Source organism: Populus nigra, chromosome 4 (genome assembly GCF_951802175.1).
Source record: "Populus nigra chromosome 4, ddPopNigr1.1, whole genome shotgun sequence".
In the NCBI taxonomy this organism is placed as follows: domain Eukaryota; kingdom Viridiplantae; phylum Streptophyta; class Magnoliopsida; order Malpighiales; family Salicaceae; genus Populus; species Populus nigra.
In genome coordinates, this window is record NC_084855.1 from 21,267,083 (window position 1) to 21,280,369 (window position 13,287).

Sequence of the window (13,287 nt, forward strand, 5' to 3'; positions counted from 1 at the left end):
TGGAAAATCAAAATAAAATAAATTCAAATTGATCGTTCTTTTTAGATAACCAAAAACTCTTGCAATAGCCTTTCAATAATCTGTATTCGGCTTGCTTGTATTTCTTGATAATTTGCATATAGTAAAAGCTATATCTAGTCTTGTACAAGGCATAACATACAATAGACTTCCAATAACATTAGCATATTCTAGTTATGCTACTGTTTTATCACATTAATCATTTAACTTCATACTGTAGTCAAATAGGGTGTTAGCCTCCTTTATATTGAGATATTTAAACTTATCAATCATTTTCTCAATATAATGTGACTGATTAAATGCATAGCAACTACTATGTTTCTTAACTTTGATACCTAAAATTGTATCTATTTCACCAAAATCTTTCATTTTAAAGATAGAAGTGAGATACCTTTTGATTTCAACTATTCCAATCACATTGGTTCTAAATATTAACATGTCATTTACATAGAGACAAATAATCACACCAAAATCTTTTGTAAAGTTGGAATTCATACATTTATCAGCACCTTGTGATGAAAACCGTTCAACAAAATTGTTTTGTTAAACTTTTCATGCCATTGTTTCGGAGGACTTTAGCAATTTATAGACTTTTTCTTCATTTTCAGGAAGTATAAAACCCTCAGGTTGCTTTATATATACTTTTTCTTTTAAATCTCTATTTAAGAAAGTCGTCTTTACATTCATTTGATGAACATACAATTTATAAATTAATGTTAATGCAAATAAAACTCTAATTGATTTAATTTTTGTTATCTGAGAATAAGTATCAAAATAATCAACATCTTTTTTTGAGTAAAACCTATGACAACTAATATTGCCTTAAAGGTTTGTATAGAGCCATCGATATTGTATTTTCTTCCAAACACTCACTTATATCCTATTAGTTTATAACTTAGAGGTAAATCTACTAGGACCCACATATTATTAGATAATATTGAATTCATTTCATCATTACCGTTTCTTTTTAAAAGACAACATCCCTAAAAGACATAGCTTCACGGAATGTCTTTAGATCATCTTCCACATTTAAGATCATAGGTGTTCTTTTCAATACTATATTTTTATCAACTTCCACTAAAAATACAATTAAATCAGTAGAAATAAAATTTGTATCAATGTGTTTTTCCTTTCTAAGTCTTTGACTTCTTCAAGGTTCACTTAAACTTATTGCTTCTAGGTTTTTATGTTTTTCTCTTAACGTTGAGATAGAAGTCATTACTTTTAGATTTGGTTCTTATGTATTTGAATCACTTATGAATTTATTTTCAATAAATTCAACATGTACAGATTCAACAATCATATTAGTTTCTAAATCTAAAAGCCTAAGCCTTTGAATTTTGTGCATAACTAACAAAAACACTTTTAAGACCTCTAGGTTTTAATTTTGTACTTTGAGGATCAGAAACTTTATAAAAAGCTACACACCCCCACACTTTAAAATAATTCAGATTTGGTTTTCTACCATTCCATGCTTTAAAGGGAGAAACATTTAATTTTTTAGATGGTACTCTATTATGAATACGAAAAGCAACTAAAGCTTCACCCCATAAGTTATTTGATAAATTAGCATTCAAAAGCATGACGTTGATCATATTCACTAAGGTCCTGTTTTTCTTTTCAGTAAGTTCATTATGTTGTAGTGTATAGGGTGTTGTCATTTGATGAATTATTTTATTTTCCTCATAAAATGTAGAAAACTCCTTAGAAAAGTAATCACCATCTCTATCACTTCTACGAATTTTAACTTGGCTTTCTTTTTTTATTTTTTACCATTTTCTTGAATTCCTTGAATTTTCCAAAGGTTTCATCTATAGTTTTTAACAAGTAAACATAGGTAAAACGAGAATAATCATCAATAAAGTTATAAAATATCTTTTCCCACCCTTTGTTAACATACCATTTATTTTATATATATCAGAATGGACCAACTTAAATAATTGAGAATTTCTTTCTACTTTAGGAAAAGGCTTTTTTCCATCTTTTCTTGAATACATACTTCATATTTATCATTATTATCATGCTGATATGAAATATAACCATGTTTACAAATATTTTAAATATCTATAATTTAGATGTTTTAATCTAGCATGTCAAAGAAAAGAAGTAGATTTAACTATATAAGCAGAAATAACATTGATTTTATTAATACTGAACTTGAACATGTCATCACAAGAATAATCATTTCTCATAAACATCTCACTCTTAATTACAATAACCTTATCAGACACTAAAACAATCTTGAACCCTTTCTTGCTCAAGAGACTAGCAGGTACAAGGTTCATGAACCACATTGACTAAAGATAATTTTTTTCCAGAAGTAAAGTACAACTCAATAATTCCTTTTCTCAAGACTTTAGGAAAATTATGGTTTCCTATCAAGACCTCTTCAGGTTTCTTCAATTCTTCATAAGTCTTAAACCATGCTTTGTTGTTACAGACATAAACTATTACACCAGAATATAACCACCAATCTGAAATCTTCACAACATTGGTTCTCATATTTAATTCAATAATCATTTCAATATGAATGTTTGAAACCATGACATCCAACTCCTTGACTTTGTCTTTTTCAACCATATTCACTTTGAAAGAACTACCTTGATCTTTGAATATGCACTCTGTTATGTAGTGCCCTTTATTTCTACCATGGAAACAAACCTTATGCTTCTTGTTAGCATGTTGTTTCTTCTTGAATTTTTTTTTTGTACTTTCATATTGTTTTGAATCATTGTTAAACCAGTTTCAATACTCAAATTCACTTTAGAATTTATTGCTTGCAATTCATGCATACAAGATTGAACCTCAATTTACGAGTGTGTTTGAAATTGTTCAAAGGTATAATTATTTGTAGAATGCAATATTTTTTTTATATTCATTCCTAGATGAAGTTTTGATAAAAATAGCCCCTTCTTGAAGTTAATCAGAAACTTTGATATCCAAGTCACTAAGTTTTGATATCACCATTTGAATTTCATGCACTTGATCTATAATTGGCTTATTGTAGTTATCTTATACTAAAAAAAAATTAAAGCAAAAAAATGATCAGAACCTGATTTTTCCTGCTTATAATGTGTCTCCAAGGCAACCTAAATTTTTTTTTGAGACTTTAATTTAGGGAAAATGTCAAAAAGTAGATTAGTCAGAGTATTTAGAATATGCCTTTGACAAAACACTTCATCTTCCTTACGTTTTAGTCTTTCATTCTTAACAGTAGTAGAATCATCTTCTTATGGTTTAGGCAGTACAGACAAATCTTATCCACCCATCTTGTGTAATTCATATAATTAAAACAATCAAGTTGAATTTTGACATCCTTAGCAACCCTTACACTTGAATTAACATTTGTCTCCATTAGATTAAACACCTTAAAATTGTTATAAAAATATTTCAAGATGGACAAAATAAGGAGTTGGCTTATAGGCGTGAAAACACTGTTTTTAAGATGTATATTTGTCTCATATAAAGACAACACCTCCAGGATACAACTAAACCTTCTAAACCTCTAAAAGAATGAGAAGATAAGACAAAGAAAAGAAAATATATTTATTATTATCTATAGTTTTATGTGTAATAACAAGTTTTATTAGACTTAAAAAACATTATAATGAAACATTATGTCTTTTAATATTATGATTGTTAATCAAACTATATGACTGTTAATAATATAATTATATTTTAAATTAAATTGAATAGTTGTTATTCAGTTTTATCCCAACAATCATAATGTCAAAATCAATTGTGAAAATTAAAAAAATTAATTAAAACATTAATTAATCCCATTGACATATTAAGTTTAAAGTTCCAAGTGCCCAAGTGCCATTTTTTAATATTATAAATATCCATATAATAGCATTAGGAAGCCTACTAGAGAAACCTTTCATCATGGCTTTCACTTAATTTACTACAAAATAGAAACTCACACTTGTAAACTTTAGGAGGGAGTGTTTCTTTTCAATATGGGATAGACATCTTTTTCTTCTTTATTCATTTACAAGCAGTTTATTGTTACCTGAGAAAGGAGATTGTGGTTGGTTTGTATTCAAGCACCTTTGTTTTTTTCCTCCTCGACATGGTTGTCTGTCATTGTTAATAGGTTTAATATTGTTACTATTGTTACCATTTTGGATTGTTAATGGTTCAACTAGTGTATGGTTGGTGGTGGCTAGTGAGGTTCAATATGGCTTAGTATTGGTTATTCAGCGATGTGGGTTAGGGTTTTGATGAGTGTTGGTGAGTGGTTGGTGGATCATGGGTGTTTAGTGATTTTTAAAGTGTTGTTTTGGAAGGTTCATCAAAGAAGTGGGTTATGTTTTATAGTCATATATGAAGAAGGATGAATGAATGTTTTTTAAAGGGAAATCGATTTAGGCTAATATAATGGCTCGTTGGTTCATTTTATAGGGTTATATGAAGAAGGTTTGCTGAATTCTGACGAGGAAGATAAGGGACACAACAACTAGTAAGGGTTATTATGGTGATGGAAAAGTGGTTGAGTATGCTGGTGGAAGAGAAGGACAAAATGAAAAGGACATAACAAAAAGAGGAAGGAAAGAAAATAAAATATATGAGAGAAAAGAAAAGAAATGAAGGGGTTATTAGGAACGGTATTGGTGGCTTGGAGAGAAGAAAGAGGAAAATATTTTTAGGGCTTTTCATGTTGATGGAGTATCCTTCTTTTTTTATGTATATAGTGTTGGTCTAGGGATTATTCAATCTAATATTTTGATGGATTGACAAATTAATTAACTAATTTGAGATTATTATACTTAAAAATGCTTAATGTTATATCTAGCACAAGTTTAAACTAGGTAAGAATAACATTGGAATACAGTTGTTATTGATGAAGATTTCAAGTATGGAGTATAATATTTTATATGCATGGAATGAGGTTATCACATCAAGAAAGGAATATCATGAATATGTTTTTTTTAAGTGTACGATAATAGAATATGTTTAAAAATAATCAAGATGTTTATATGCGTATTAAAAAAAAGAACCTTAGAATGACCATTCATAGATACGAGGGTCATATAAATCTTGTTGGGTTAGAAAACCTTGAGAAATATTAAGTTGAAAAAAAAATAAGATTGAAAAATCCTATAATTAGCAAAGTAGGCTCCAGGATCAGCCAAATAACCTTTAGAACCAACCAAGTAGAAGACGTTTAGGATTTTTATCCATTTTAGAAAGCTTTTGTGCAATAACTACTTCTATACAAGGGATAAAGAATTATTTTTTAAAATCCCTATAAATATTTATTATTTCTATCATAATCCATTTCTGGTTTATTCCTAAAATTTATCTTCGTTTTATTCCAAAATAAAAATAAAATAATAATAACAAGAAGACTCGTATTTTGGGAAAAGCAAGCTGGAGAGGATTTCAAATATAAAAAAAGATCATGCTGTAATTTTGAATGAATTGGGAGCTTAATTGTACCTTATTGTACCTAAGACAATATAGATTTAAGGTTAAATTAAATCATTATTGGATAAATCTACAAAAACATTAAGTTTAATGATATAACTAAATTTTAATAGGCCAATTTAATTTAATTATGACCCAAATTAAATGTTTAATTATTTTAAAAAATTAATTTGGGTCAAATTAAAAGATTTAATTAAGTGCAAGGACTTAATTATACTTTAAATGGGTCAAATCAATTTTATTATGGACTTAATTGGTGAAACATTAAGTATGAGAGCCAATTTGAGCTTAATTGAGAAGATTGGAATTTTAGAGGACCAAATTTATTTTCTTACAAAGTTAATTGGTTGAAACTAGGGGTAAAATTGCAAAAAAATTAAAATTTAAGGTTAATTGGGAGTTAAATTGAAGAAATTCATAGTGATAGACCTTTTTAGAAAAGGCATTAAACTCTGGGAACTAGATTCATTGAAATCATGGGTCAAATTGAAGAGAATTCAAAGTTTAATAGTCAATTAAGGGTTAATTTGTATAAATCCAGGACTAAGAACTAAAATGAAAAATACACTGAAATTGGGGGTTGATGTTAAAATTTGGTAAGGGAAAAATTATATAAAATTAAAAGTTCTAGACTAATTTAGGGTGCATTTAAAAGAAATCAAATGTCAAAGAACTAAATTGAATTTTTCAATCAAATCCCTACATTAAAAACCTAAAAGCCAAAATGATGTTGTTTCATTTAAATGAAACGATATATTTTGACCAAAACAACATCATTTTGACCAAACAGTAACAAAAAAAAACTCAAATGACTTATCATCTGATACTGTTCATCTTCTTTCACCTTTGGCCCGAAAAAACTGCTCGGGTGACTACATTTTCAAAGCATTTAATGCTTCGTGTCTTCACCAAATTTGACAAAAGATAGACCACCATGATAGCCTGATATTTGACCATATCTCGGTATAGTTCTTTCTAGCTGATTGACACCGTAGTGGCTGCGGTGCTGGCCTAAATAGACCAATTTAGGCAGCCTTTAACTGTAAAAAATTGACAGTTAATGATGGTCATTTTAAACCAACGGTTGAGATTCTTTCGGACTAAATTAAGAGCTAAGATTTGTCCTTAATAAAGAAAAAATGTCCCTCTTCCACCATCTATAAATAGGGGTGGATTCCAGGAATTGAGGGGAAAGAAATCTAAAGCCAAAGTTTGAAAAAAACCAACCCCTACCCCTGTTTTTTACCAGCCAACCTTTTTTTTTCCTGTTCTCTATCGTGAACTCAACCACTCCTCCTCATCTACCACGTCCTCAGTCATTACAATCTCAACACCACCGTGACCAACCAATTCCCAACCTCAACCGTGCCCCCCCCCCCCCATAGTGACAAAGATGGTAGCTCATTTCTCTCTGTTTCCACCTTTATCAGCAGCAGCAACTCCAACAACAAACCTGTGACACCGTGCGCCACCAGGAGGACCACCAGCCAGCAACACCCTTAGCCCAGGTAAGCTTTTTTTATCCATTTCCTTTTGCGCATGTTCTTCTTTCTTTCTCATACATCCAGGATGTGAATGTATTCACGTCCTACAGAAGGGAACCAAGATGGGCGGACTTGCTTCAGCCTAGCTCGGATGGCTAGGTTGGATCCAACCCAAAAAAAAAAAAAGGTTGTTCTGCCGCCAGTCAGCCCCGCTCGATTGAGTCAGGTTAGACCTATTTCAACCTAGCCCGGATGGTTAGGCCGGGTCCAGCCCATTTTATATTTAACAATATAATAATATTAAAAGAAATAAAACTTCAAATTTTTCAAAGAGCATTTTAAACATATTTGTTATATTATTGCATATTTTTCTATTGTGTTTAAGTTTTGTTTGATTTGCTCCCGAGTGAGAATAACCAGTTAGGTTACTAAACTAATCATTATGGAATTGTAATCAATATCATATCAATACTCTTGAATTGGTGGTGCGAGGGATACCAGATCAACACTAGGTTAGCTCATAAGCCTGTAAAATATGGTTATAAAAGACTCGTTCCTTGCTCATGTAGGTATGATCAAATGGTGGATTGGGAAAGATCAAGCTAGTCCTGGGGACTGAATGTAGACAAGGTTAAACGAGGATAAATAATTGTATTTGATTTCTTTATCTCTATACTTTTTACTTGTTGTGTTGTTTTTTAATTTTATTCTTATAAATTATTTAGCTTTACTTTTGCTTAACTAGTGGTTCTCAATTTTATTTTATTTGTATGAACATTTGTTTTACTTTTTTAAAAAGGCCTATTCAACTCCATCAAGTATAGTTTTAAGATTCGGCCCGGGTTCCAGGTTTTGATAGGATCACCGGGTCGGCCTGGTCAATTCTTTTATTTTTAATCAAAACAATCGTTTTAGTAAAAAAACAAAAAAAAAGTCAACGGGTTTGCAACCAGGTCTTGTCAGGTCGTCGGGTCAACCCGCTGGGTTAGCCAGGTTACACCAGTTTTTTCTTCCCCTGTTTTTTCTTCAACCCGGGTCGACCTGTCGGGTCAAGCCGGGTCGCAGGTCGACCTGCCGGGCCAGGCCGGGTCTTGGGTCGACTTGCCGGGCCAGGCCGGATTTCAAAACTATGCCATCAAGGCTTGACTCTTGGTCCCACATGCAGGCTCGTTTTAGGATTGAAAGGTTTGAGGTGTTTATAGACAAAAATTAGGGCAACCCTTCATTAGAATATTTGGTTAGGAATTTTAGGTATTCTAGGATAGATTTAGAATAGGGCAGTGTGGGGTAAGGATATACTAGACCTCCTTCTCTTAATTTTTCTTTTTCAATAAATTTTTTTGTTTTGATTTTTCTTTATAATTTTTTTTAGCTCCATCATTTTTCTCGCTCGCTCTTCCCCCCCCCCCCCCCCCCCCCCCCCACCTCCCTTTTCTTTCTCTATTTTGTTTTCTCACTACCTGCCTTAAAATAAAGGAAATATGTGAATGTATTAAAAAAAATCACAAAATTGCAAAGTATTTCAAGAAAAAATAAAGAATTTCCATATATAAAAGCCTTTTTAGTAAATTAAATTAGTAAGAGGATGAATATTATATAGACAAAGAAAGTCGTGTATGGGTGTTGCCGAGGCGGTTATTTGTGTGAAAAAGATAGGATTGTCCCGGAACGCCATACTCGGCCCCATGCATCCATAAACAGTTGTTTTGTTATCTTTCAGATTTCTCCTTTCGTCCACACGATAAAAGCTTCTAAAATTTAAGATGCTGGCTTCGTTGTGTCGCCATTGTCGCAGCTTGCGCCAGCATTTTTCAGATAAAGGAAATAAAAATTGACTACACTTACTCTGGATAGTCAAGAGGACAAGCATGAACCTCCTCTTGATTTGGAGAAGAAACCAAAAGAACTTTTTGCAACAGCACCCTCGTCTTGATATTGAGAATTCAAGACAATGGTAAGATGTTCACCAGCAATGGCCGGCCATATCTTCCCATTTCATGATCTTCACATGCTTTGATTGTAACAACTCATTCTTTAGAGCATCGGCTGTGGGTATTCCGGCCTATATTGTCGGCATTTAGCTCTCTTGCATGATATGATTAATAATATTTTAAATGAGTCGAGCTGTTCGTGAGCCATTACAAACAAGCTTTCTTTAAGAAAATGATTCAAGTTTAAGCTAAGCTAGGCTCAACTCTTTAAGATTCATGAACGGGTTTTATTAGACTCTTAACAAGCTCATTTTAAAAAGAACGCAAATAACTTAATTTGTAAGCATGTAAAAAGATTTAAGGAAAAAAAATACACATAATTAGATTTCATTAAAAAAAAAACACATTGATAGGTATTTAATGACATTTTTACGATGAAATAAAATCTAACAATAAATTCACTAATTATATTACTAAAAGATGCATGTTTAGTGGAGCTTCATCATATCTTCTTCTTTTTCTTTTTCTTTTCCATTTCTTTCCTTTTTATCCTTTTGATTTCATCCATTTTTTTTAATTTTATCCTTAAATGTTTTTTAAAAAGTCATTTGATTTGTCTTTGAACTGACTAAATTGATTAATCACATCGGAACAACCCCCACATTGTTTAATTTTAAACACGATTAGATAAAGAGTTGGATCTCTTGATATTTTCTTGTCGGTAGATCAGATTGTCTTTGAATCTATCAATTCGAGTGCGTCAAGTCAAAACAACTCTCACATGGTTTAATTTTAAATTCAAGTTAGACAAAGAGATGGATAGAGGGATCTCAAAATTGATCCATCAAATAGGGTTTAATAAATATGCTAAATAATTCTTTATAGCCAAGATAGTTTTTGTTACTGTGAAAAAAAATAATTGACCCTTCAATCTGTCCCTTTCTCTATCGTGATCTCAGCCACTCCTCCTTATCTGCCACGTCCTCAACCACTACAATCTCAACATCATCGTGACCAACCACTACAATCCTTCAAAACTAGTAATTGAAGCCTCTACCCCCATGGTGATGAAGATGATAGCTCCTTCTTCTTCTATGCTTCCACTTTTATAAGCAGCAACAACTTTAGCAGCAAACCCGTGCGTCACTAAAAGGACCACCAGCCAGCAACACCCTCAACCCAGGTAACCTTCTTCATCTCTTCCCTCCTACGCTTGTTCTTCTTTCTTTCTCATACATGTAGAACGTGAATTAATTCATTTCCTGCAGAAGGTGACCAAGAAGGGTTGAACCCGTTTCAACCCAGCCCGGATTACAGGACCAAGTCCAGCATAAAAAAAAGAGAGAGAGAAAGGATGTTGGGCCACCAATCAGCCCAACCCAACTAAGTTGGGTTGAACCCGTTTCAACCCAGCTCGGATGGCTGGGCCAGGTCTAGCCCAATTTATTTGTAATAATATAATAATATTAAAAAATAACATTTTTCAAATGGCATTTTAAAAATATTTGTGGGTCCCCCACATGTTTTTCCAACAATTTTACATAATATCGAGCTGTATATTTACACTAGAAGATACAAATCCGATATTAAAAATACCTGATTTTCTCTGAAAGTTAAAAAAAATCAAAAATTTCAAAAATAAAATTACATTTCAAAAAAACAAAAAAAATGTTTTATTTTTCTAAGAAAATGATTCAAGTTTAAGCTTAGCTAGGCTCGCCTCTTTAAGATTCATGAACGGGTTTTATTAGACTCTTGAACTTAGATATGAAAACAAGCTCATTTTAAAAAGAACGCAAATAACTTAATTTGTTAGCATGTAAAAAGTTTTAAGGGAAAAAAAATACGTATAAGATTTCATTTAAAAAAAAAACTTTTTTAAGTATTTAATGACATTATTATGATGAATTAAAATCTGACAATAAATTCACCAATTATATAACCTTTTTATACTAAAAGATGCATGTTTAGTGGCGCTTCATTTTTTTTTTTTTAATTCTGTTTTTTTTTCATTTCTTCTCTTCTTTTCTTTTGATTTCATCGATTTCTTTTTTAATTTTATCCTCAAATCTTTTCTAATAATCATCTAAATTACTTTTAAACTGATTAAATTGACTAATCACATCAAAACAACCCCACATTATTTAATTTTAAACATGGTTAGGCAAATAGTTGGATTGAGAGATTTTTTTCCTATCAATTTTATTTTTTTTTCTCCTTATATTTTCTTGTTAGTTGATCAGATTGTCTTTAGACCTGTCAATTTGACTGGGTCAAGTCAAAACAACTCTTATACGGTTTAATTTTAAATTTAGGTTAAGCAAGGAGTTAAGTAGAAAGATCTCAAAACTGATCTATCAAGCAGGGTTTAATAATAATGCTAAATAATTCTTTATAGCATGAATATTTGTTATTATTGTGAAGAAAACAAAATTAATTCAACTCATAGCATATCCTGGAAATTATTATGTGTGGTATGAAGAATCATGCTAGATGTAATTATATTTTGTACAAAATTTATAAGATATACTAAGTTCATAAACCTTTTCATGATATTGGTTCTTCATTAAAAAATAATTTTTTTATTAGTGTTAGGTTTCAATGGATGGTTTTAATGTATGGCAGTTCCTTCATCTGCTCAGAGGTTGAATATCAAACTTATAGGTTTTCGTATAAATTTTAATTATAATTTCAAATTTATACATATTTTAGTTTATGAAATTTAGAAGAAAAATGATTCTAGAATATAATTATATGAGATAGCATAGGTGACCTCCATTTTCACAAAATATTTTCTTATGAACTCTCCTGCAAGAGTGGAGTCTGATTCAAAATTGAGTTTTTTGAATCCTAGAGACTACGCACGCGAGCTCTAGAACCACCACAGTTCAGCTGAGTTAAGATATGTTCAAGTTCAGCTTTCCCAAGTGCTATTAACACAGGATATTGCACTTAACTAGGAAAGCTGAACTTGAACATATCTTAACTCAGCTAAACTCAACTCACTCGCCATCCTAATAATTACTACTAACTTTCTTTCTTTTCTTTTCTTTTCTTTTCTTTTTCTTCCTTTTGACAAGTCTCAGAGAGTTGATAAAACAGATGATGGCGAACAAGAGAAACCTCATAATATTAGGCAAAAGGAGGTTCCTAAGACCAGGAGGAGGAGAGTGCCGAACTTGAACATGAATGCCATGGGAAGATCCCAACTGAGCTAAAACGAAATACTGATTAACGAGAACTCGAACCTAATTGCTACTATAGTTGATAGAGTAGAGCTAGAGAATGTTTTTGTCAATAGAGCTCCTGCAGGAACAATGGTCAGAAATCAGGATGGTTTTTGCTTTCTTTCCATGCATCCCATCCTTTAAGTGGGTTAATGGATTCGAATCCTCACGGCTTCTCCATGCTAATTACTACTACTTTCTTTGAAGAGATGAAAGATTCTTGGGAATTGACGGGAATCATGAACTGAACAGACATGATCCTGTATGGCATAGTAGAAGAGATGGAGTGATGGTGACAGTACTGTTTTAACAGGCTCTTCGATTGTAAAGGATGGATTGTAGTTGGCTCTCTTTGGTTAAAAATAATCAGGTACGTATACCATAAGAAAGAGTTTTACTTTATTCTCTTTCTCACGTGAAGGAGAAGATTTTCCATTGACTGAGTTAACTTCATGAATTTATCATGATGTTTTTAGCTTTAAATCACTCATAATATATCACTTTAACAATTATAAAATTTTTGTTTTTTAATAGAAATACTGAATCTTAATTAATAAGATTAACAAAATATATATATTGATAAGAAAATTTATCAAAAATCATTTTAAAAAAACTGAATTTTCAAGTTAAATAACAATGTCAAACAATTTTCTAAAACCTAGATTTTATTTTTTTACATTTCAAAAAAAACATTTAGCCCCATAGCACAACATGAGTACACAAACTAGTCCAATTCTATTCAATGTGGTTTCTAGTCATAAATTAATGGAATATAATATAGGTCAAGGTAATTGAACTTGAATGGGAGTTAAAAAAAATCAAAACAAATTAAAAACGAAAACCAAAATTGATGTTTTATGATATCTTAATTAATGGTTGCTATAGGACAAGACTAGGAGTTCATGATATCTTTTGGGGGGGGGGGGGGGGGGGGATGAAGACCAGACGTTTCTCCAAACTCCAAGCTCGAGGAAAAATCAGCAAATTCGGCCGACCTGTTGTTGCTCAATTGGAATAACTTTGTTTTTTTTAAGAAATTATTTAGGCAAAATCAGCTAGGACGAGCAATTTGGATAGTGATGTAAGAAATTAAACATATATTTATTAACTATATTTTATAAAATAAAAATTATTTCCACTTGATCATTTAAAATTATAAAAAAAACTCGAAATACAAAATAAAAATGGTTTAAAATC